This window comes from Mastigoproctus giganteus, chromosome 11 (genome assembly GCF_048544385.1).
Source record: "Mastigoproctus giganteus isolate SK-2022 chromosome 11, ASM4854438v1, whole genome shotgun sequence".
In the NCBI taxonomy this organism is placed as follows: domain Eukaryota; kingdom Metazoa; phylum Arthropoda; class Arachnida; order Uropygi; family Thelyphonidae; genus Mastigoproctus; species Mastigoproctus giganteus.
Genome location: NC_143585.1, coordinates 31,196,854 through 31,223,569, shown reverse-complemented (window position 1 = coordinate 31,223,569; position 26,716 = coordinate 31,196,854). Strand labels below are relative to the sequence as shown.

The 26,716-nt window shown below is 37.0% G+C and overlaps 1 protein-coding gene across 1 annotated transcript in view; it reads left to right on the top strand.

The window, feature by feature from the left end:
* Window positions 1–202: 202 nt before the first annotated feature.
* LOC150077863 (CD63 antigen-like) overlaps window positions 203–26,716 on the top strand; it is a 63,971-nt gene continuing 37,457 nt past the window's right edge. The window contains exon 1 of the mRNA XM_090384669.1: window positions 203–367. The gene's annotated coding sequence lies outside the window, so the exon portion shown is untranslated. The remainder of the gene's footprint in view (window positions 368–26,716) is intronic.

The following is a 26,716-nucleotide window of genomic DNA, read 5'->3' as shown; positions in this document are numbered from 1 at the left end:
TTTCCTACCTTTTCATTGTTGTCATTAATCTTCCTTAAACGTCCCTTCTTAACAGTTTGTAACTTTCCACCCTCGGCTACTCAGTCACAGTGTTTCTGTTGGTGACGTCACAGGCGCGTCTGCGTCTCTTGCGCAGCGTACAGAAACGCGCTCGTGTTCCCAGGGTTTGTGAGACGGAGTTTTTCGCTCACGTGATCACACGGCAAAGTGAGAGAGCGGGTGGAAGTGAGGCAGAGTTAAGTATCACAGTGATGACACAGTGGGGGCAGCAAGGAGCGGACTTTGATGACAGGTGCTACACTTGATATTGCCTCATTACTTTTGGGGGGGTGGTTAGATGAACCGGAATCCGTAAGCGTTTTATCAGGTAAGTTCGTTTTTTGCGTTTGTCGAGAAATTAGAACAAAGTTTTAACAATCTTTCTGCGTAGAGTTCATTTTATTCGTAGAAGAAGCAGTTGACTTTTTGCCAAAATTTTCCAAATACCTCGGCCCTTTTTCGATTTTTCATTGCATTTAGCAGCAGACAGACAGACATTGGTGATTCAGTGCACGAGAATAATCTCGCATGCACGTGCAATAAAATAAGAAACTGACAAGCGCGTGATGAGAATGCGTTTTAGAAAAAAAAAAAAAAAAACGAAAAAAAAGAAACGAATGTCAACAATGCAAGTCACGTGGACATTATCGTCTGTAAATAAATAAAAAAAAAAATGAAACATACAAGAAATTAGAGAGTTAAAAATTTCGATACACGTGACTCTTCTTTTTTTTATGTCGTTTGGTGCTTTTTATGTCGTTTGGCTAAATCAAAATCAGAATTTTCTGAAATGAACAGCGTCTGTGTCAAATTATTCGTACATTTCATCTACTCTAAAAACGCGTAGTTTGAATAATACGGTATTCTTTTATCTTATATTTATTGTAAATATCTTTCTATTTTTTTATTTTTTTTAAAGGAAATATTCTTTTATCCTTTACTTTCGGATAGGTTAAAAATAATGAATGAAGTAAGAGAGCAAGATACTGAAGCCTCTATTTAGAAAAACCAATTCATTAAACTGGCAAGACCTTGAAAAGGAGTTGCTATTGTTTGTGACACATACACATAGTCATGTGAGTGCGTGTGGCAACTCCATGCCAAAATAATTGCACCGAATTATCCACAGCGTTCACTGCCAGAGATTGCAATCGCCAGTCTAATTAAAAACGGACTTCCGATAACCAAATAATAAAAAAATAAATGTTTTCTTCGCTTGTTTTTCGTACATATTGTTCCTTTAATACTTCCACTGTTTTATATATATACATATTCAAAAGTATATAGTTCCAATTAAGACAGCGCGCTCACGCAAATACCTGATTTATAAAAACCAGTCGATATTCCAGAAGGGGAAACGTACTCTAACACGACCTTTGGACAGTTTATTTATTACTTGTAGTGGGATATTATTAACCTGACCTTCTGCTGTAACATCACGAACCCTGCAAAAATAACCACACAGCTGTTTCTATGGCAATCACTTACCTAGAAGCTAAGGGAACAAAGAGTTAGTAGGCCATTTCTTATAATTAGAACACATGAAGACAGATGACAGGTTTTAAATTTAGTGCGGACTGTAGACAAGGACAGGAAGCTATGTGTGTCACCTGTCTTTCTAAAGCAATTATCATATTCGTCCATCTGCATTCTATCAACAGAAGCTGCTTTTGTTCTTTCAGTGGTCATATGTTTCTTTCTCACTGAATCCAAATGGGAGAGTGGTTCGAACCCAGAATGGGACGCGAGTGAGTTGAGATTTGGATTATCCAATGGATAGTTTCTGTCTGATGATAAATAATCTTTAGGTGGGCTGAAGAGAAAGGGACTTATCCTTTCTCTTTAGACTTAAGTGTGTCTTTTAGGTCTAATGTTGACTAATCTCTTACCATTAAGCGTCTCCCCGAGAAGTGAATGAGGCGTTACTCAGAACAAACAACTTTGGGGGGGAGGCGGTGACTTATGAAGAAGCAATTACTGTTAAGTAGCTAGCTATAACGATTCTTTGATCAAAAGAATCCATTAGACAAACAGGCCATCAGAGAAGAGTTAGATAAATAGGAAGAGAAGATGGTAGACAAACAGAAGAATTGAAATAATAAGCTGGATGGTAGAAAAACATGGGAGAGTCTATTATTTCAACTGTACGTGGAGAGAGAGAGGAAGATAAGATATATATACAGGGTGACCGAGGGCTTCAGTATAAACCAAAATTTAATTCCATATCAATAGAAACCAAAGTTATTTCAGATAATTTTCAAAAATATACTTGCAGTAATCAAAAAATTTTCAAATTTAATTTTGAATAAAATTAAATTTAAAAATACTACATAAGAAGTTCTTTTAGTGAGCTTTCTGGTGTCTGATGGAAATTAGCGACCTTTCAGGTCATCTTCAGCTTAGATAATTGAAAAGTCTCCAAGGGAAAGATCTGTACTATACAATGGGAAACTCTTTTGATGCTTCATTCATGTAGTGGTCGCTCTAAGAGGCCTATGCACCCTTACTGTTGTGGTGCAGTATCCATCTGGAAGTTTTTGGATAAATAAATTTCTGTTTATATTTGGGGACGGCCACAGAAGGTCAGAGACGCTTACAAATTAAGAGAGAGAATACAAGAACGGGATCGTACATAGCAGTCACGTAGGCTAGAACCCCTGCCAAATGAACTCGTGTATACTACTGTACCCGCGCATTGATCACTCGTCTGTTCCTGACCACTTTTTGATTGTGTCTTCAGAATTTCACAGTTCCAGAGCCTAAATAATACCTTTCTCATAGAAAAAAATGATGATCATACGCACTCCAGAAAGCCTCATGGACCGTGGCTTCTTTGGAGGTGGAGATATGCTATGCTTCCACTGGTAACTTTTTTGTTTCCACAATCATAGTCATGGATCCGAAAGTGATTTATCTCTAGTGGTTTACTGACGTTGTTAGATGTTTTTTTGAGGCGAACACATATGTCAACTCTGACCTATTTTGTTCAGGAGTCGAGGGATCCAACGGATCCAACTTGAAAAATCACTTGTTATTCCTAAATGTTCTTTCAAAATTCTTTGTACGCTCTCATAAATAATACCAAAGCCTCTGCAAGTTTTGTGACTAATTCCAATTTCTTCAAGGACATCGATTGTCATCAGTTATTGATGTCGATGGAAGTTTTATGATTCAGGCATTTCTGGGCTGGTTCCTCCATTTTTCAATAGCTTATGCCATCTAAATTTAGTGTCTGGATGCAACATATTCTTCATTAGCTTTTTGCAAAAGTTCCAGTGGCTCTGTTGATATTTTGTTAATCAAGCCACAGAATTGAACATTGGCTTGGTTAATTAAGGGAGGGTTATCACCCTCCCATAGTTTCTGATTTCCTTCTTTATATCTCTTATTCAGTGCTTTGAATATTATATATTTAAAGTCATTCGTGTTGCTGATTGAATGGAGTGAGAATACGTGAGAAATCTCTATAAGAAATGCAACTTTCAGGCGTTCCCACGTATCGTGCTGGAAGTCATTAGAAGCTATTGTAAAAGTCAATCATTTATCTTTTCCTACAATATAAATGGGTGTAATAAAACAAGGGAAGCATGAGGAGGGGAGGTAAAAGATAAATAAATAAAAAAAGGAGGGAAGAAAGATAATAATAAATACCATCTTTGCTGAGGATATACAAAATATTAGGCACTTATTTTTGAATAAAATGCTTCCTGACTTTGAAATTTCTCTCTTTCGTAGAACGCTAAAACTTTTAGCGTTCTATGAAAAATTGCCTTTGTGCACGAACAGAGACGGATAATGTCGTGGTCGTCTAGTCCCTTATCGTGCAACGAAAATCTCCTCAAGGTGCATTGAAACGATGGCAGACAAGCCTGAGGGTAATGGTGCCACCAGCGTTCGCTGATGTTGTCGTGTGCAGATGTTGTGTTATACAAAGTCTGCCTTTTAATAGGATACCTTTTAGAAGAGTGCGGTGAATTATCGGGAGAGTGCACACGACTTACATTAATTTCCCTGCTTCGAAGAGCAGCATTTGCTAAGGTAATGCATACTCTTACCTTCCTGGATCGATTATTTAAAAAGTTACTGAGCAAAATACACCAGACCTCCCCCCCCACCACCACCACCCGGAGGTAGATCATAAACATAAAAGGCACTGAAGGTATCTAAGGATGATAATTTAACGAGATAAAATCGAATTTGAAAGCATAAATTCTTATTGACATCAAATCCTAAACAAACAACAAAAATACGAAACTAACCATTATAGACACAATACCTTTTGCTATTATCATTTTAATTTATATTATGTATCTATACTCATATGTGGCGTATTTATAAATAACTATTAATTATAAATATATAAATATTTTCTTGTTAATTTTAATCTTATAATTAAAATTATATAAATTATAGATTTTTTAAATATGCTATTAATACAGTGAAATCTAACAGTTCAATGCGCAATAGCACTGCGCAGATTGTTAGATAGCACTTCCGCCTTGTACAAATAGGTGTAATATTTAGTTTAATATTTTATTATAGCTTGGGGCTACTGTTAAAAATATCTATAGTTTCTATGACTATTTTTTAACAACAGTATTAAAATGTAATTACATACAGTTTATACAGTATATTTATAATTTATAATATCTAAGATGGCAAGCGATAAATAACATTATTGATCAGATCACTAGATGTCGCTTACGCCTTACTAGCCACAAAAAAAAGTGTAATATTTAGTTTAATATTTTATTATAGCTTGACTGGCTGCATTCAGCAAATATCTATAGTTTCTATGACTGGATATTTTTAAACATTATTACAATGTATAGACAGTATATACAGTATTTATATATATTTATTATATATTTATAATGTATAATATCTAAAATGGCAAACGATGAGCAACATTATTGCTCAGATCACTAGATGTCGCTTTTGCCATACTAGCTTCAAATAAATCTAATATTATTTAAAATTCATTATTATAGCCTGATGGGCTGTATTCGAAAAGTAGTTTCTCTATCTTTTAATATTTCTCTTACTTCTACGCTATTTTTGTTTCTGCTGTCTTATAACATCTTGGTAATAATAACTCCCAAACATTCATTTTTATATTTGTTTTTAACTATTCGCTGATTCCATATTTAACTCTTTCGATTAGTCCACGTATCTTTAATATCTATATTTCCTGTTAGTATTAAATTAATCGATATTATAACCATTTTAAATATATTCAATACCAATAATTATGATATAAAAATGAATTCTATTTCTTTTAAAATCCATTAATTTAAAATGGCCTTTAAATTCCAATTAATTTAAAAGCCCATAAAAATTCTTCATGTTATTGTGGGATTTCGTAATGGTGGGATTCAAACTCCACCGCATATTGGGATTATAAGTTTATAACCACTGCTTTACAAAGGACATTATGAAGTACCAGAAAGGCCTTGATCATAATTATGTCGATGGGGTTTAGAAAGTCATTAAATATAAGCATTGTTATTAATTAAGTGGGAATTTTTGGCAACGCTCGTTTGTTCTTTAAATGGAGTAAGCGAACTAGTGATTGATAGTGAGTTCGAACTTTAAGAATTAGGGCGAAAACGATCATCAATTTCATGGAGACCATTTGCAGGGTTCTTTTCGAAGAATATCAATATTGCGTTATCTTGGTTCAATCGCCCGATAGTGTACTTGATTGCAGTAATAATCTGGTTGTCATGGTTACATTTTCGTGCAAAAGTCAGGAGTCATTTTCGAATAGTTTTATCAAGAAAAAAAAATCATGGTTTTTTTTGTTGTAAAACTTGAGTGATTTTAATCAGTTCCTGATATTTGTATTAAAATAAATTTTTTCAGATATAATTTATTCGCATAAAGTTAAAAGTTGGTAGTTTTTCATTCATAATCGACGTCTACGTTTTTATAAAGTTAATAATACACATTTATTTTAATTTCATAAACAATGTATATATTTTCATAAATTGCCTAAGTCTGTGTGGGAGTTTGCCCACAAATCATTATAGTTTTCCTCGGTTGTTCATTTGAGATACCAAAACTGAATTCGCCCAAAAACGCCCACGGAGCCCCAGCCAGAGCAAGCGCCCCTCCCGAGAAAAAAAGAAAAAAAAAAAAAAAAAGAGAAAACTGTAACCGATTAAGAACCTATCCCATCATAAAACTAACAGATTACAATGCATCTATTCGCCCACCACTGAACAGATTACAATGCATCCATTCGTTCCCTAGAAGGAAACAAGATAAAAGAGCCTCAATAATCCAAAACAAATGAGACCAAAGCCAACTCCAATACAGTGCAGTGCATTTCTCAATTTTACAGTCCCAATTAAAGCAATAAACTCTTTCTTCAGACTTGAGAAATTCTTCCTATACTCATTCCAAAGTAATGGAGAAATCCAGTGGCGGATTCAGGGTAGTACCGGGGCACGTGCCTCCCCTGTCGTTTTTCAAAAAATATACACCAATCGTTTAAATTCCCTTTAGCTACAAAAAAGTTTATTTTTTCATTGTTAACATAGGATTTTATCTTTTTTTTTTGCATTGTGGCTCAGCTATTTTAAACTGACTACAGTTGGCAACACTGATGCTAATGTAATCGCCATTCTAGTGCACAAAATGGTGCCCCCCTGTCACAAATGGTGCCCCTCCTGTAATTTTTTTTTCTGGATCCGACACTGGAGAAATCCATCAGCTGCCAAATTTATCGAAACCTTCCATCTGATTGATCGCCAATATCAATTCCGTCGGTGTCGATTCACTAGTTATATATTTGGCGTGTTACTCATCTTTGGTCAAATTCAATGGAAAAGTCTGGTGAAAACAATTTCACCAAACTAGGACTACTAAACAATCCCCCATCTTATGGATCGCTAACTGTAATTGGGTATTCAGTTTTCTCTCCAACCCCTCACTGCGGTTGATTGTAGAGTGTTCCCTGTTTCCTAATTTTTCCACTAGTGCTGATGTGCTCCAAGGTTCAATTTTTATTTCACATTATTTTTTTCTCTTGTACGTTAGGAATCATCTTCCAATGGATTAACTCCAGTTAATTCTGAAACGGAGCGAAGATAAATAAGTTCATTTCAATTCTTCTAAAACTCAGACCTGTCTTCTTTCTCAAAAAAGAGTACTCCGCCTATGCTCATTTTCGATGACACTTAAATTTCTAGACACGATTACATATCTTGTAATCTTGTCCAGAAATCTGAGTTAGGGAATTAGAAGTTTGAAATTACGCCGAGTTCTAATCTCTCTTTGGCATGAGCAACATCACACAAAAAAAAGAAAGAAAAAATGGGTTTTCTTTAAAAGTTCTCGAGGTAGTTTTCTTCTAAACAATTGCTCACTCTCTACAAATCTCAAATCTGCCCTACCATGAAATATTGTTCCCACATCTGGGATGGTGCCCTCAAAACCTCTCTCAAGTTTTGAGGGCACTGAAATAATTATTTCAGTATCTGCTGAAATAATTTTTAAGCTTTCTTTTTTTAATATTATATTATAATATTAAAATTATGAATATAGGAGGGATTCTTCGAATTGAAACAAATCTAGAAATGCTCTGATAAATTTCTGAAAAATAGGTAATTATTAAAGAAAGAAAAGCAGCCTAAAGGACATTCAGCGCTCCCTATAAAATTGCCTTTCATCCACTACTTCGACACCTTTCACGTTTTCCTTCTTAAACATGTCAAAATCCTTTCGGAACCTTTCCACCTCGCTTAATTCCTTACATCTTTGGAAATTGAACCCTTGCTGGAGGCTGCATTTCTCTTTATACGACAGAAAAGTAAAGAAGAAAGTCAGGGTTGGAGAGTAAAGGTGTTCCGCTTCGGTACCTCAAAGTAGATGAAGGCGTACTATGTAGATCACAGGCCCTCGCTGGCTCTAACACCTTTCTCTTGCTTTTAATACTTCGCTCTGTCGCAATGAAAGATGGGATGATTTGGATTTTGCTGACTCATCTATCTTCGGCCAAGTGGTAAAACCAAAGCAGTGCATCAGTCCTTTGACCAGGTAGAGGTCTCTTCTACTCATTTCGTTGCTGAATAATATTTTTATGCAATTAAATGAGCCACATCTACATCACGGGTTGGACCTGCTAAATTTGTCTTGTAAAATATCAACACTCTTTATTATAAGATTGTTTTCAAGAAAAACGATTCGTTTTCTTTAATGAAAGCGAAGAGAAACAGCGACTGCAATTGACAGATGTGGCCATTACAAACATATTTGCAGGAAAGGACCATTAGAAAAACCCATCAAAGAATACGCAATTCTTTAAAGACTGACTGGTGAATACGACCATCGATTTTCTTGTGGATTATCAACCAGTAGGAAAAGAATAGACACACTTTCCGCTGGAGACATTTCTGGTAACGGTAAAGTTTCCGGAAGGATCGAAAGAACCAATAAAATCCATTGATTTTACAGTTTAAATATAGGAAGTGTCGTGTGAAGACCTCTTTTAATGTAACAGGGTCCAGAGAAATTTAAGCGATTCCAGTTGCCTTTTTTTATTGGTGAACAGGAAGTTCGATGAAAATTAATAATTGTAGTCACTCTTAAGATGAGTTACTCGTCTCCAAAAAGCTGAGTCAGGGCCAGGGGGATTTAAGTTTTCACATATCAATACAATAATGTTATCCAATTGAACTATATAGACACTTCAAATGCTGTTTGAATGCAATTTGCTTCAAAAAGAAGTGCGTAAATTTCTTTTCGATATTTACTGCCCCAGTTTGAGCAAGAAACCGTTATAAATATGTGAATGACTCACTCACATCTTTATAGCAACCTTGGGTGGCTAAACAAAGTACAGGACTTCGCGTTTATAAGAATAGACCAAGTTGTAACGTAGTTGTCTACAAATAGACTACCGTGAAAACTGCAAAATCAAGTGAAGACTTGGTTTAAGCAATGGAAAACAACCAGGGTCAAGTTTTAGCTAGCCTTGACTGTCAGAGAACAGGTCATGGTGCTGCCATCTAGTTTGCGATCTACGAATCGGCACATTCTTGGATGTATCCACGAGAGAAGCATTGAAGTTATGATAACATCGGAGTACTCAAAGGCCCATCTTAGTCTTTGTCCACCAAATCTTAATATAACTTGGACAGTTGGGGCAGGAATCTCTATGGGTATTGCATCAGGCATTGTAAAACTTTTCGCTGATTTCAATAAAGATATTAATAAAGTTAGACCACGTTAATTTGACTTATTGGATCCTATGCATGTATTTTTTCTGTGGAGGATGAAATTCAAGTTTAAAACTGGTGGCTGTTTTCGCATATCTGCAACTTCTGGTTTCGCGAATTGGTTTCAGTTACTTTAAACTATATCAATACCTTTTTAGTATATTAATATTAACTAGGGGACTTCGTCTCCTGCTCGCCAATCCTCGCGCACGCTTTCCTACGTAAAATGTAGAGGTATGACAGAGTAAGTCAAATCTTTTTTACGTAAAAGACACCTATTGAAACGCACTGATGTTCTTCCTTCCCCTTTTTTACTCTTTCAGCTATCTGGACAGCCTGGCTCACCTCCCAGTGGTGGTGGTGGTGGGCAACGTGGGGTCCCACTAGGGGCCCTGCGACCAAGAAGCCAGCACAAACAACAGAACCAAACACTAAACTACACATGTAACACAAAACACTTTTCTGGCTTTTACAGAAGTTTTGTATTCATCACAAGAGTACTGATGGCGCAGACGTTGGAAACCACAGGTGGTACCTTACCCAAACACTATGCCAGTATGATCGATATCTAATCAGGAAATGACCTATGTAATTATTTACCTGTACATTTCTAGTGACGTAGTTGCCCCACCCAATTGTACCATGTGATACCCATCCCTCTTCTCCCATTAGCTACCTCACCCCCACCATGCGGCATTCTCAAGGTGGAATAAATATCACTATGTAATTATTTACTAATTTACATAGGTCACTGAGGAAAAGGCCTTTTGCTTCGGGTTCCATAATACATGAGGAACATTGTTGCATCCCAAAGAGCAGGACTAAAATATTTACAAACTATACAAATATTTACAAATATACAACCTATATCCGGTCCCTTCATCAGCTAACATTATAATGGAACATTAAATGATACCGCATGGTCATGTATTACAGAGTGAAGCACATGCACGAGGTTGGTGAATGTTATGCAGGCAGTCGTCTTTCAATAGAAGACAACAATGTAATTATGTACCTGGGCATTTGTAGTGACGTAATTGCCCCACCCTCTTCTCCCATTGGCTCGAATAAATATCACTAGGAGGAAAACCTTTTTAATGTATAGAGAGATAACATTTCAATGAATATCAAAATAGTAAATATCTGTTTATAAAAGCATACATTTTTCCAATTGTATCCACACTGAGCATTTTCTCTCTATTTTTGCTCACCTGTTCTAAAGTGATGTCAAACTGGCTCACTCAAGCGCTGTATGAATAGCCACATAGCTGTAATTTGCAAGAGCAGTTGGCGCCCTTACAAATTACAGTGAACAGCCACGTTGTGAAAAAGATCCATGAAAATTCCTCCATCGTCGACGGGACTCAAACTCAGGTCTTTTTCCATCTAGTGTGGGGAGGACACCGATCGAACCAACTGTCATGTCAAAAATGTAAATGCTGCCTCAGCTACCATCTTTGGGGAAGAAGTGACAATATGAGCAGAATTCAGCTGAGAATTTCATTTTTTATTGTTACAACCATTTCTCGATAGGAATACTTTTTAACATTGTAGCTGAGAGGGCACAAAATGGGACAGTCCCGACAAAAACTCGATACATCATTCATCTCGGCATCCGCACACTTAATTGACTACCTCCTCCAAGAGATATAACAAATGCACTCGCTAATGATCTCAGTAAGAAAAAAAAAAGCTCACAACGACAGTCTTTTACTGCGACGAAGATGAAGCATCCCTTCTTTCGAGATTAATTTAAAAACTGTTCCACGTCTAAAATTCTGCGTGTATGACATGGACAAATTAAGCTGTCATCCATCCAGATACATCCGAAACGCCTCAATGAGGGAGGTAATTGGAGGCTGGTAAAAAATGGGCGAATCATACATAGTGTGGTGATGATCCAAAGCATGGAATTTAAACATCGACGAAAGAAAGAAATTCCTACTTTTTTTGTGTGTACGGTGCCATAGTGTAGCCATAGTAACGAACAGAAATAGTCGGTTTTATTTCTTCTGTGCCAAGCGCAATCTAAAAAATGACGTCATCTGTTGTTCGATTTTATTCTGGTGGTCAGCCATGTTGTTTAGAAGATAATAGGCTCTCTTTTAATTTATTTTTATTTTTAATTTTACTGAAAGACAAAAATAATAAGAAATAAATAAGAAAATAATAAGAAGAAAATTTAAAAATAATAATAATTAATAAAAGAAAAGGTAAAAGAAATGTATGCGTTTCCTTCCTCCAGTAGATAACTATGCAGCTGAACTTTGAATTTCCCCAGACTGTCAGCCTCTACCACCCATCTTATTCCAGTAATTTATAACTCGCTGACTAAAACAAAACTCTAAACATTTCCCCTTGTAAGTTCAGAATCGAACTCTTTTTGAAATTAAATAAATAAATAAAATATGCCTTTTATATAAATTTCATATTTAGTCACGTGTGGTAAAAACAGTCACTAGTTTAGCATCCGATAAGGGTCCATCGTACTATATCTTTGTCGAAACTTGCAAGATTAGCCCACATGGATTATTAAACAAAGAGATGGCATTCAACCTCACACCCGTTAAACTGACTTTTAAAATACTAGTCGCTAAGTCGGATTACTTGGTCGCTATGACAATCAAGGGACCTTATTTATTAACCCCTAATTGTGGATGTTGTTTCGAAAAGTAGTGATTAATGTGTCTGCATTTTTGCTCCGTTTCATAGCCTTACTTTACAAACAGCCCTCGTATATAGTATGAATAGAACCGATGAACTATTGCAATCTGTTACTCACTCCATCCAAGCTGCCTACAGAGTAGGAAGCCAAGTCAGGAAACCTTGAGCCGCCTGTTGTTTTTCTCTCTACTTTATCAATGTAATCAGCTTTTATTTTAAGTCTAAAATCATTAGATTCCCTGGTAAAAAAATATGTTGATGAGACTTGTTTTATTGTGGTTGAATATAGTAGGAAAGCAATTGAGGTTAAATTGCTGATGATTTTTATGTGGTTTAGTTTCTTATAGTCCAAATTATCAACATCATGCATTCAATGCAACATCTTTTTAAAATCAAGCAAAAAAAAATTAGGTTGTGAATAAAGAGAGAGGGATGAGGTTGTCCCAACAGCTTCCTTGGTAACAGATAAATACTGTAAGCTTTCCTCAGGCTTCTTAGTCGATTCGATCATCAGGAAGACAGGTCACCTTTCCCAGAAGATGTTACCAGTCACAATTGGAAAAACAAAGGAAATTACTGGTGTGTGTGGTATGGGAGTTGAATGGCGCACAAGCTGCTGTGGCTATAGTGCGCCTGAAATTACTGGTGTTATTTCAGGGACCGCTCATACCGTTAGAAGATCGTGTCACTTCCAAAAACTGTTTCTCAATGATTCGAGGAACACCAAAATTTCCAACTTCAACCCTTGCTGCCTCCAGATCTGAATCCATATGAGAATGTCCGGGATATGTTGGAAAGGGCAGTTTGGCTTCTCAGTTCTTTACCGACTACAATACAGAAATATCCCGATGGATGAGGAGTCAGATCTTGAGCTAGATCCATCAGACACCTACTGGAATCTGTGCCACGACTTGTATGGGCTATAATTCGGTCAAAAAGGTGATCCTACTAGATATTGAATAAAGATGGCAATTTTTTTGGTCAGTGCGTGTATATTAATACATTGGTACTGAGCGTTAAAAACAATTCTGCTTATGATGGCTCCCCCTCTAGTCTTAGTGAGGGGGTGGAGGGGAACAAATCCCTCCAATTGCACATGCCCCAGATGCTAGTTTGCTGTGATTCATTTGTTCCAGACGGTTGAAAATAATTGGTATACACAACCTGTTGTTCTTTCCCTACAACCCCCGGCGCGTGTCTAAGAGGGAAGAGCTTACCGTAGCGGTACTGTTACCATAGTAACCGACAGAATTTTACGAATTTCTCTGGCAAGACGCATTTAGTGGCAGGATTGCAAGTGGGATGGCTTCCGTTTCGAAACGATCGCCGATCTGAAGTTCCCCCCCTGCGGGTATTTTTGTTTGGGGCTTGTTTGATGGAGTGTTTACTGTTCTAGGGGAAGGAACCACTTGTCTACCTACACAAGAATTCCCGATTAATTTTTTTCCCCATTCTTCCTCTGGTTCTCTTCTCGAAGTATTCTTCTCTCTGTTTATCTTCGTTCGCTCAGCTTTTCTGTGTTTCCACCCGTGCTCCATCTTTGCGAAACTATGGAAACTGAATCATCTGATACGCTATTTTCTTACAATATAGAGCAATGGTTTGCTTTGACTATCCTCAGTTTGGACAAAATCCTTTTTTTTTTTTGGACAAATTCGATGGAAGGGTTTGGTGAAAATCAAGCTGTTGCTCTTGACATTTAAAAGACAAATGTTTTCTAAACAAGTTCCCATCGGAGTGTCCTCTGTTTTTGCAATTGGGTATCCAGTTTGTTCACTGAACGCTCCCTGCAAGAGATGGTAGATGGCTTCCTGCTTTCTAACTCCTCCATGAATGCTGGTGTTCCCTAAGGTTCACTTCTCCCCCCCCCTTTTCCTCTTGTATATTAATGATCTTGTCATATTTGAGTAAATGACGAGCCCCAAGAACCTGTTCTATATGAGTAGAACAGCTTCTTCCAGGAACCTGTTCCAACAAAGGCTCGAACTCGACTTACTGGAAAAAGGTTATCAATACTACAATTACCGACTTGGATTCCATAAGAGTACTGATTTTAATTGGCTAAGTGTATAGTCTATAGTGTTTATTGTCGAGCTGCACCGGGGAGGGGGCCCAACTCCACTTAGTATACTTCTTCGAAGGTTCTCAGAACCTTCGAAGAAGTTCTACATATGGACATCGATTAGCGCTCTTCACCAATATGGTTGCCCAATCTTTTTATCCTATCTGGTAGCTCTGACTTTTTTCAAATCCTGCTCAACACAATATTCTAAATGCGGTCTTGCCTCATCTTATATGAGGTGTGGCAATAAAGTTCCGGACTGGTTCAATAAAAAGAAGATAAAATTTGAAGGAATGCACTTTTTTACACTGTTCTAAAAGCTTTTGAAGAGTCAACTAAGGCGTCCAAAGAGATGATGTTCAGTTCGGAGGTTACGTTTTTCTTTATGTCCTCAACGTCCCGAAATCTCTTTCCTTTGAGGGCAGTTTCACCTTGTGAAAGAGGAGGAAGTCCGCTGGTGATAGATCAGAGAGTAGGGTGAAAGGTGATCTTATATTATCGTGTTTCATCAAAAATGTCTTCGCAACAAGTCTGGAATGGGCTGGAGCATTGTCGTCATCAAGAACCAGTTTGCCTTTCTTTCGAAATTGGGGCCTCTGCCTGAAAATATCCTTCAATAGTCTTTGAAGCAGCTGTACGTAGAACGCAACATTGACCCTCTCCCCTTTAGGTACAAATTCCTTGTGGATCACATCCTGTTTGTCGAAAAACATGATCAGCATCGTCTTGATCTTGTCAAGACGATGTAAACGAAAGTTTTTGGGCATTGGTGATGATTTTGAAGTTCACTTCGTCTCTCGGTCGTACTGAAACACCCAACACTCATCCCCAGTGACAATACAGTCGAGGAAATTAGGTTTGCATTGAGTCTGGATAAAGTCTTCGCATGATTACACTCTTCGTTGCTTCTGCTCATCCATAAGGCTGTGCGGGACGAATTTTGCACATACCTTCCTTTTCCCTAAATCTTCATGCAGAATTTGACGAATTGTCTCTTTATTCATATCCCACTCATCAGCCATCATTCTGAGGGTCAAACAACGATCTCTTGCCACAATTTTCCGGACTTTTGCAACTGTTTCCTCATTTCCAGAGGTTCGTGATGGCCCACTTCTTGGGCCATCACGAACATCCTCACATCCGTCTTTAAAATGCTTTATACCATTTAAACACACTGGTTGAACTTAACGTTTTATCACCATAAACAGTTTTTAACATTTCTACTGCAGACTTCCTCAGTTTAAAGCGAAAGTTTGTATTCGTTCGTTCCTCCATTTCAAAATCTTGATACTGTTAACACTAATAACTAAACTGGCTGTTACTTGCATCATACAGCCTATTGGACAATTTGTGTACCACCATTAATTAGAGGAAGTTTGAACTGAAACATGTCTCCTCCGTTTTTCAAACTCATCGAATATTACCACAACAGCACTTCTCTGCGAACTTTAATGACACACACATCGTATAAAGGATGTCAAGACATACTTTTCCTTATTTGCGAAGGTCCTGCATGTTATAGACAAGACACCATGGTCCTTTGCGACTAAATCTAAACCTAAGTTTCGTCCTGGACCACTTTTAACTCCACTTCCCTTAGTTTATATCCAACTCCCGGATTTCTTTTCCCCAGGCGATCTTGCATTCAGAAGCTTTAAACTGCAATTTCCATTTATCAGACTATTTGTGCAATCGATCTAAGTTATTCTGAAGCAGAATGGCCTGGTTCTGATCGTTAACCACCCAACTCAACTTTAAATCATCAACATATTTAACAACTTCCCCTGAATTAAAAATAATTCAGGAGAAGTTGCTAATTAGTTGTGTGCATTAACTTTTTAGTGGTTAGGAGAGATGCAATCAAAAGGAAAGTAGAGTAAAAGAGAGAGAGAGAGAGAGAGAGAGAGAGAGAGAGAAAGAGAGAGAGAGAGAGAGAATTAAAGTTAATATAATTTTCACATCATACGGCTTCCGAGTAGCTCTGGTGAATTTGTGAGGTTTGAAAGATTCGCATTAAAGCATGTTGGTGTTTCCTGGTGATCTTGAGACTTCGCGAATTACTTTGAGCTAATCGATACGTCTTGTGCAGATGTCTGGAGTCACTTGAACGTTGTCACCTGTTAAAGAATTTTCGCTTTTACGAGGGATCTGCGTGGACTCGTGAAATCCATCAACCAAAGTGGATTTTCCGATACTCATTTCAGTTTCGTTTCTTCAATAAGTAAGGATCTCTGTCATAAACGGAAGACTTGTAAAAAGAACTCTCGACTTAACCTTTCTATGAATAAATCGAGAGCAACAATGTCTACTATCAGGAAAAAATAATTTAGAAGCAATTGAAAACATCTTGATATTAATTTCACGAGTTCAAACTTTCAGCATAAAGTTAAGACTCTTAGAATTGATAGGAAATACCTAGTAATTTTGAGGAAGGCTGCCAGAGAGTGTATTGAACCATTAAGATTAATTAGGCATCTTTGGACTCAGGAGAGATTCCTTTGGCTGGAGAAGTGCCAACGTATTGCCAGTACATAAGGCGATTCTAAGAGTGAAGTTGTAACTACAGGCCGATTAATCTGACTTCAATGGTAGGGAAAATCTTAGAGGCATTGATTAAGAGTGCAATTTAAGGACATTTAAAATAGAAATGGCATTCTGAGGAACGCACAACATGGTTTTGTTAAAGGAAAATCATGTTTAACTAACCTGGTAAGCTATTTTGACACTTTTACTCATGAGTTAGATGTAGGGAATAACTTCGACACAGTTTATTTTAATTTTAGCAAGACATGTCACTCGGTCCCTTATCTGTATAAGTTATAATACGTGTATATTGGAATTACTGGAAAAATTCTAACATGGATTGCAGAGTGGCTACAGGCCAGAAGGCAAAGGGTTGTGATTAATGGAGATTCTTCAGATTGGTGTAATGTCCGAAGTAGATTCCCCCAAGGAGCGGTTCTTGGACCACTCTTGTTTCTGGTTTTCATAAACGTATCCACGAAGATATAGAAGGCGTGATGTCAAAATTTGTGGACGAAGTAAGGATTGGTAGTCGTTAATGATTGGTGCCAGGCAGCGCTCTTCATGACTTGAACAGGCTTCAGTAATGGTTTGAAAAGTGCAGCTAAGTTTCAATGCAGCAAAATTCAAGGTCTTACACTTGAGAAAGGGCAACCCTAAAATAAATTCACTTGATGGGGTTCAATTAAAAACAGTAGAGGAAGAAAGGGATCTGGGACTCCGATTATGTGGGCTGCAGAGCTTGGCAACCAGGCACCATAGAGGGGAAACTGATTGAGGTTTACAAGGCGCTGAGAAGGGTTGGTAAAATGAATGAAGGCAGAATTTTCACTGTTATAGAGAATTCTAGAACTAGGGGCCATAACTTCAAATACCTTTTTGTTTTTTTACTTTTGGCCGGTGAGTCAAAAGCTTGTGGCTTCCTTGCACTATTTGGCCAATATTTATCTCTTATACTAGTACAATAATCCAGTCTCTAATACATCCGTCTTATGAATTACTGTAATCCAATTTTACATGAGATCAGAATTCTCTTCTACCGCATGAGTTTCTTGCAAACAGTATTCCGAACATCAACAACCTCCCTTCTCTCCATAGGCTATAAATACATTTTAGAGCAACAACGATAGTATAGAAACTGCTGACATAACTCGTTTATTGTTATTTCAAAAACAAGTGCAGAACTGCTTTAAAAGAGGATTCAAAACTTTACGTTTAGATATTGATTAGCGAAAGCAGTTACAACCTTCTCATTAGATTAAATTAATTAGATTAAATTTTAACTGATGAAAATAAACTGATAAATACAACTCGTGATGCAACTACCTCTAATTCTTTTACTGCTTCGAGTAATAGACGTTTCGGATAATCGAACGTTCCACTGTATATTTAAATACAAAAAGTTGAATTCAGTAGTTGAATATATTTAGAACAAAAACATACGGGAGCTAAAAAGACATTAAACTTTCTTATAGTTTGGATAAATAAGTGTATATATTTTTAAAATTGCAACCAGAGAATGCTCACAATGGAAAGCGTAATTTCCTCTCGTGGTAGACTTGTTCTTCTTGTAGATTGTTTGTGATGTCTTTTTTATGTTCAGCTTTCGCTGAACATAAATGCATAAACGTCTTATGGAGGCTCTTTGGCACCATGCCGGTGGTTGACACGAAGATCGGGACGGTCATTACTTGTTCCATATGCCACATTTCTTTGACTTCCTGTCTTAGGTCTGAGTACTTCCTGATCTTTTCCTTGTATGTTTTCTTGAGGTTGCAGTGTTGGGCACCGCGATGTTGATCAGACAGGTAGCCATCTCCTTCTTGTCAATGAGGGTTATGTCTGGTCTGTTGTGTGGGATCGTCTTGTCCCTCATTATTGCACGGTTCCAGTATAGTCTGTCAGTAGAGGCCTCTAGTACGGCCTGAGGCTAGTTCTGATAATACGATAAACTTTCTTTGATCAGCTAGAGTTTTTGGCTTTCTTCTGTTCAATGAGTTTCTCTTGTTCAATGAGTTCTGTGAATCCTCTGCCTCCTTATTACCCTAGTCACCTGGTCGTGTCTGTGAGTGCAACCCATCTGGGTGATCATCCTGCATCCTGCGGTGATGTGCTGGATTGTTTCTTGCCCTTCCCTTGCAAGTGGTGCTGTTCCCAGTAGTCATACCAGGGACAGCACCACTTGCTCCACTGCCTTCCTCCAGACTGTCTCCGACTTTTCGAACCGACCCCTCTACCTAAGGCCTGAACATGAGTGACTTTATCCTGTGCCATACTCAATGCAGTGCGATTATTATTTCTTTTCAACATCATCATCCATCTATGGAGCCTGTTTAGCTTCAGCTTATGTCCAATTGTAGTGTTAGTTCTTGGGAGCGACACCAATGGCGCCACTATTTGCATCAGTGGTCACAATAATATAATTGAAGACCCAAACATTGTACTGTGAGCTGATTGGAGGAATGAAGAAACAATATGGCGGATGCTCAGAAATTAAAGATTCTCGGTTCAGTCATCCTACTCAATTTTTATTATTTATTATTATTATTATTTACAAATAATTTTATTTTTAAGAATATAAAATTATTTATAAAAATTATAAGCGCCCTATTACCTTTATTTTATTAAATCCCAAAAGATTCGGCAATTATCTGTTTTTAATTTCTATTAAAATTTAAAAAAAATTGAATAACGATAATATCAATTAATTTAAGGGGGGAAAGTGAAACGGACCAGAAACTTAACGCATGCGTACATTAAATTCCTTGCTATATTTATTACACACAACGTGGTTTCTCTTCTCCTTATTATTTTCTTAGATATTTGCATCAAAAATTAATTATAGTTTCGCCTGATGTCGGCAGATGGCGATACCATGCACATAATAAAGAATGTTACTTGTAAATTTCGTGTCCCTAGCACTCTTTTACTCGAAGTTATTCGAATTTTCGTGGATTTTATTTCAAAATATTCACTCAGTTCTCATGGCTCGTGATCCACTCTAATAAAATAATTAATCACATTAAATCTTGCTTTTAGTCGATATATAGCACAATATCAACAAAAAGGGACTAATGCTATTGGCTATACTGTACAGATATTAGCAGAACCAAGGATCACGTGTATAGGAGACCGATTTCGTGACGAAAACATTAGCGCTTAAACGCTGCTTCTACTGATCGAACTACTTGGGCATACATCCATAAATCACAGGATGCTCAGCAAGAACACACAATTTCTCCATCACACTTCACAATTTTCAAGATTTATGACGATGCCCCCGACGTGCAATCATTTGCTGCGCATTTATTTTACAAGTGCCCTCCCACACGTCATTTTCCATACTCAACGTGTCATTAAGTTTTGTTCACGATGCTAATAGGCAGGTAATTGTACCCAAAAATTGCAAAAATGCTTTGCTCCTGGATACGTTCTCAGGAATAGGCTGGAGCAATATTGGTCTCGTTCATGTGCTTCAATATAGGAAAATAAAACTTACACCAAATTAAAGTGTTGTTAGTAGACAGGGAAGAGATGGAGAATTCATTGGGAAATCGTATACTTGGTTGCAATTATTGATTGACTTATTCGGCTTCCTTCATGTTGCCGAGATCATAAAATTAAAAACAGGCCTTTCAAAAAAAAGGCCGGCAATTTCATTAGTATTATATTATCTTGAATCATACGAGTATAAAGGGTGATTTTATATCAAGAAAAACATTTCCAGGAGTTCCTTTCTATGGGGCAGTGTGCATTATACATTTTCTTCTGGTTTCACAACCTTCAACCAGTCCATGTTACTAAAACAGCGTGTGGTTTTAGCAACTTTCACATTAATAACCTTCATTTCTGTTCATTTAATCTGCGCCTGTAATTTTCTAGATTTCCAATCCTCAAGTAATTAATGCTCCTGGAGAAGCATAGGATTCGACTGAGATGGTATGTTGTTGTAGTAAGGTTTTGGGAGCATCGGCAACTAAGGCCATATTGCTCTGTGTACGCTACCTGTAAATTGTTTGTGTTCTGTAGTCGATTTTCTGTTTGCTGGACGAAAACCCCGAGTTTCCTGGAGAAAAAACCATGCTACCCTCGCTTGAGACTGACTAACTCAACCACATTGTGAAAAAGACCCATAAAAATTCCCAAAATCATCGACCGGACTCGAACTCAACTCTTTTCAACCAGGTGTGGGAAGGACGGCGATTCTACCAATTGTGCTACCACGAGGCCATCGGTCTGGATCTGTTTGAAAGGGTGCAGAGAAGATCAACAAGATTAGTCAAATAAAGGACACAAACGGGTATTCATTCCAAGAAAGGCTTCAGTTTTCCAAATTGCAGCGCCCGGAAACTAACGAGGAGATCCCTTTGAAGTCGTTAATGATTTAAATGGATTGGGCAATGTAAATGCTGATGGCATCCACATTTTTTGTTGGAAGACGCACATAAGGAGATATAAATTGAAACTGAAAAAAGATGGTTGCAGGTTGTTGTTGTAGGGTTTTAGGAGCATCAGCGATTAAGGCTATATTGCTCCGATGGTTGCAGAAAAGATGTCCGAAGATTTGCTTTCAACCAGAGAGTAATAATAGAAACAAACTTCCATCTGTTGAGGAAGCGTATAGTTTGAATAAATTTAAGAAAGAATTAGACAAACTCTTGCCGGGGATAGACAAATGTTTCATTGTGAAATATGTGCAGCGATAAAAATAATACTTTTATATAGCATTCGTTAATTAATTAGTAGCAAGATAGTTGGTTAATTGCTTTCACTTTTATTAATCGCAGAAAAAATATCGGTTGAAATAAAAATCGAATGAGCCTTGCATGTAACTCAATACGCGCCTTACAGAACTTTTTAAGGCTTAATACTGTAAAATATTTATGAAAGATGACTTTTAGAAACTGGATCACGTTTCTTCCAAAGACCCCACAGATAGACAAGAAATATTTCTTTCTGAAAGCAAATTTCTTTCAAAAGATCCGTGTTTTAGTCTGACCCTTCCACATCTTACAGTCCATAAAGGTCAGGCAAAAGTGTCTCCACTATTGGTAGACTTATCTCTCCTTGGCATTCTTCCCGTAGTACGGTGACAGAACGGTGCACGTTCTATCTCCGAAGGTTGACCTCCACATGTTCCCAAACCTCCCAAGAAGCGATAGACGTCAAATAGAACGAAGGGAATCTAAGGATATCGGAACTACCTCCTCGTCTCGCTTCAGAATTCCAGGGAGAGGAAAGAATGAAGAAAACGTGTTTGTATTTGCTTAACGTTCTAATCAACACCAAGGTTTCTGATATTTTGTCACCTTCACAGCTGTGACTATTCGTCTCTACGTCACTGAAACATAAACAAGGACAAACTTGTGATGTATGGAAAACTTCTTTGCCAAATGGTAGGAATTCTCAGTGCTCTTTGGAAAGAAAGCCCATAAATAGTAATGTTTGGAAAATATTATCAATAAAAAGTTGTATCCACTATCGAGTTATCGCCTTTAAAGTAAGCGCACAGAAAATAAGTTAGGAATATGAAATTTTTATTTAAAAATACCCAAAGTGTTCAAAACGTCAGTTGGAAAGATAAAATCTTAACTTTAACTTGCCATTCTAAGTTTGCCCACAAAATTGTATTCTCACTATTTATACAGTCGAAGCTCCATATAACGACTCCCCAGAGAAATGAGAAAAACGGTCGTTATATCTGAAGGACATTATATCGATCATTCCTAAAATCAGCAACAAAACAAGTAAAAGCTTGAACGTGTAATGTAAGTCTACTATTGTATTTCACTTGAAAATTCATGCACTTTTTCAAGTGAAAATTTCACTTGAAAATTTGTATTTTTTGTTTTTCCTCCCATTAAACAGAAATCGGATTAAGGAGATTCGGATTATCGAGATTCGACTGTATATAGTTGAAATTCGATAATCATAAATATCAAAATATATTTCTTTAATGAACTATAGAAGCGTTTAACTTTTTGTTTTAAAAATGTTGAAGAAAATATATCAGCCATTAGGATCTACAAGAGTTTTTGGCAAATCTCTTGTAGATCCTAAAACTCGGTCTTCAAATTAGGCGATCTGTCTTTTAAAACGCGTGTGTGTGAAAAGCAAGTTATGGATATACCAAATGTTTTCTCGCTATGATATTTATATAACGCTTTTGATGTTTAGCCAACCCTCAAACCAAACTAAAAATATTTAGTGCATCCATGAGATGATTCAGATCCTGAGAAAAACCATAACCGAGATGTTTTCCAAAATTCCACTTTTCCTTAAGATGACATTGAGAGTAAATATATATGTAAAGTCTTGCGCAATATTTCTAAATAGTTGTATGTGGAGCATTCAGATTCGCAAAAAGAATTTGATATTAAATAATTGATAGATATAATCATTTACAAGCTAGTATGTTGCTGAGCTGGGCTTTAAAAAGTTTATTACAAAATATATATTTATAATAAAAATATATAAATAATAAAATAAAAGGAAATAGACAACCTATGCATTTCCCTCCTCCAGTAGATTCACCTTTGTTTCCAGCTGACCTTTGAATTTCCCCAAACTGTCAGCCTCTACCACCCATATAGGTAACATATTCCAGTAATTTATAACTCGCTGGCTAAAATAAAACTTCCTGCAATTCAGTCAAAAAATCTACCTTCCATAACTTGAAATTATGGCCCCTTGTTCTAGAATCATTTATAATCGTGAAAAGTTCGTCTCATTCATTTTACTTTTGCCACTCAGAGCAGTAAACACCTCAATCAAGTCTCCTCTGAGGTGTCTAAAAAAAGAAAGCCAAACTATTATATATTTAGGCCACCCTAATAATTAAATTCATCTGCCGTGCTGTGTCTTATGTCTGTTAATTGCGTGTGTTCTATGGCCAATTTCTCTGTTTGATGGACGAAAACCCCCAGTTTCTGAGGAGAAACCTTGCTATCTACACCTGAGACCCATTAACTCAACCACGAAGTGAAAAAAATCCCATTAAAGTTCCTCGCGTCATCGACGGGATTCGAACCCGGGTCTTTTCCACCCGGTGTGGGGAGGACGGTGACGATACCACTGTGCTACCCCGCGAAGACTCCTCTAAGGTGTCTAGTTTCCATACGAGGAAAGACTTCGAATATGTGCAACCCACATATTCGAAGTCTTTCCTCATATGGACGCCCTTTTGCCGATCTCGTCAGGCGAGTTAGCCTCTTTGGATCCTTTCAAAAGCTCGATGTCTTTTTTTAGGTGCGGTCTCCACACCTGAACACAGTACTCCAAGTGTGGTCTAACAATAGCCTTATATAATGGGACTTCCTTATCTCTACTAGCAAATGTTCGATAAATCATCGATAGGACACCCTGGACCTTCCTTGCAAGGTCCAGGAAGGTCCAGGGTGTTTAACAAATCTGGTTAGCTATTTTGACAGGGTCACTCCCTAAATCCAGCTCATGAGTGACCCTGTCAAAATAGCTAACCAGATTTGTTAAACATGATTTTCCCTTTACAAAGCCATGCTGAATATCTTTCAGAATTCCATTTCTATCTAAATAATCCTGAATTCCACCCTTCATCATTGCCTCCATGATTTTCCCTATTACTGAAGTTCTTGATAGGAATGTTTTGTTTATTCATAGTACAATGCAAATAAATATAAATAAACATCTTCAGAAAGGCAGTAGCCCTTTCTGAAGATGCTCCATGCTACTGTATAATTAAAATATTTTTTATAAGTTTTAGTTAATTAATAAGCAAATTCATTCATACACCATTTAAATATTTAGATGGCGCTGTGTGAAGTTTATAGGTTATGACGTCAGACTTATGACGCATTCGTTAATAGAAAATTGCTTTCTCGTTTCTTACTATTTCTAAAATTGTAAATATTGCTTTCATTTGTCAAGTTACAAATATTGATAAATAATTACAGTTTCATTTTACTTCGTGACGTCTGTCATTCGATGATAGCGCCCCCTTACACAAATACGTTTATATAGAGAAAAACATTGAATTTGTTATTACTGTAATTATTTACAACAATTTTATTATTGTAAATAATTCGGCGAATTAATATTGGCGTGTTGAATTACTTAAATTGTAAATATTGCTTTCATTTGTAAAGTTACAAATATCGATAATTACACAATATGTTTAATTTTACTTCGTGACGTATTCAATCGATGATAGCGCCCCCTTACACAAATACGTTTATATAGAGAATGTACATAGAATTTGTTTGTTATTTTATTTTATTTTTTAAATAATTTGAAGAATTAATCATTTATTTTTAAATTTTTTTTCTTAAGAAACTGTTGTAAATGAAAATTTGTTGTTGTAATTCATCACGCCAATATTAATTCGGCCAATTAATATTGGCGTGATGAATTATGTAAATTCTAAATATTGCTTTCATTTGTAAAGTTACAAATATCAATAATTACACAATATGTTTCATTTTATTTCGTGACGTAGTAAATCGATGATAGCGCCCCCTTACACAAATACGTTTATATAGAGAATATACATAGAATTTGTTTGTTATTGTTAATTATCAACAACAATTTTATTATTGTAAATAATTTGAAGAATTAATCATTTATTTTTAATTTTTTATTTCTTAAGAAACTGTTGTAAATGAAAATTTGTTGTTGTAAAAGATGTTTTTTTCTTTTGCACACATATCTTTCTTTTATTAAAAGATTTATTGTAAAATTACTACCGAAGCTGACGAAATGTAACAGGAGAATCCTACAAAAAAAAAAAAAAAAAAAAACCAAAAAAAACTATTATATTATGGTTGTCCGGTAACTTATTACATATGCCCATGTATTGTGTCTGTAAATTAACCTCGATATGTGTTCTCTGGTCGATTTGCCTGTTTGGCTGGACGAAAAACCAGTTTCTGGGGGGAAAAAACTTTTCTGTCTACGCCTGAGACCGACTAACTCTAGCCACGCAGTGAAAAAAGCCCATAAAAGTTCTTCGCGTCATCGATGGAATTCGAACCCGGGCCTTTTCCAACCGGTGTGGGTAGGACGGTGACGATACCACTGTGCTACGAGCGCAAACAGAAGAGTCTTACAAAGAATACTCCACATTTTCCCAGCACACCCAGGCCTTCAGTAAGACGATTGGTGTACATGTCTGCAACACTACAGTGCGCAAGGCGCTATGTGATATCGATCACCACGATCAGGAAACCGTCCACAAGCCATAATCACCCAGACTAATGCCAGATACCGTATTGGTATTGGTATGGATGTTTTTGGGCACAAGGGCAACTGGGGTCAAAATGTGACTATGCCAGATACCGTCTAACTTGGTGTAAGACCTGTCGGTCTTGGACCGCATACCGATGGTAGGCTGTGCTTTGGAGTGATGTGTTACGATACATACCAGTCTCACAGCAGCATTTGGGTGTGGCAGTTTTTAATGATTTGTTCTGGAACCGTTGGTTGTTTTAGATAAAACCAGGAATGCTGAGGTCAATCTAAACGTCCCGGACCATAATGCGTTTTCTACGTTGTGGTAGCACCTTCGGGAATGCCCACACTTATATCAACAATGCTCCATTTTATAATGCTCGCTTTGTGACGGACTGGTTTGAAGACATGAACGCCGAAAAGTTGGACTGGCTAACCCAGAGCCTTGACTTCAATCACATAGAGAAACTGTGGGATGAATTGGATTGTCAGGTGCTTGTGAGGAGAGGTCACGAAAAACCGAGCTGAACTAGTCGCCGTTTTGAAGGCCAAATGAAGGAAAATATCGGAGGACATTTTACAAAACCTGGTGGAGAGTGTTCCACGGAGGCTAGACGTTGTCATAGAGTTAAAACCCCACATAACTAGTTTCCCTGTAAATGAAGGTCATTTTTAGATACGCAGGTATTCGGATATTTATATTAGGACAGTGTATAATAAGATAATTGTATTAACATAACAATAACATATAAGAATACAAAAATATGCATACACTCGCGGCCATAAACAAAACGAATAAAGTGATTCAATGCTCTCTATCAGAGGATAATCAAGTTTTAAATGAAACTGGACGGTCCTTTCTCACACATAAAAGATAGCCATAATGAAACAAAGAAAAAAAGATCCCCTCAAATCAACAGGAAGTTTAGACTGTCGTGCTTTCCGATAGCAATACTGTCATCTTGAAGTTCCTCGACATCTGTTTCTATTTTGCGACGAA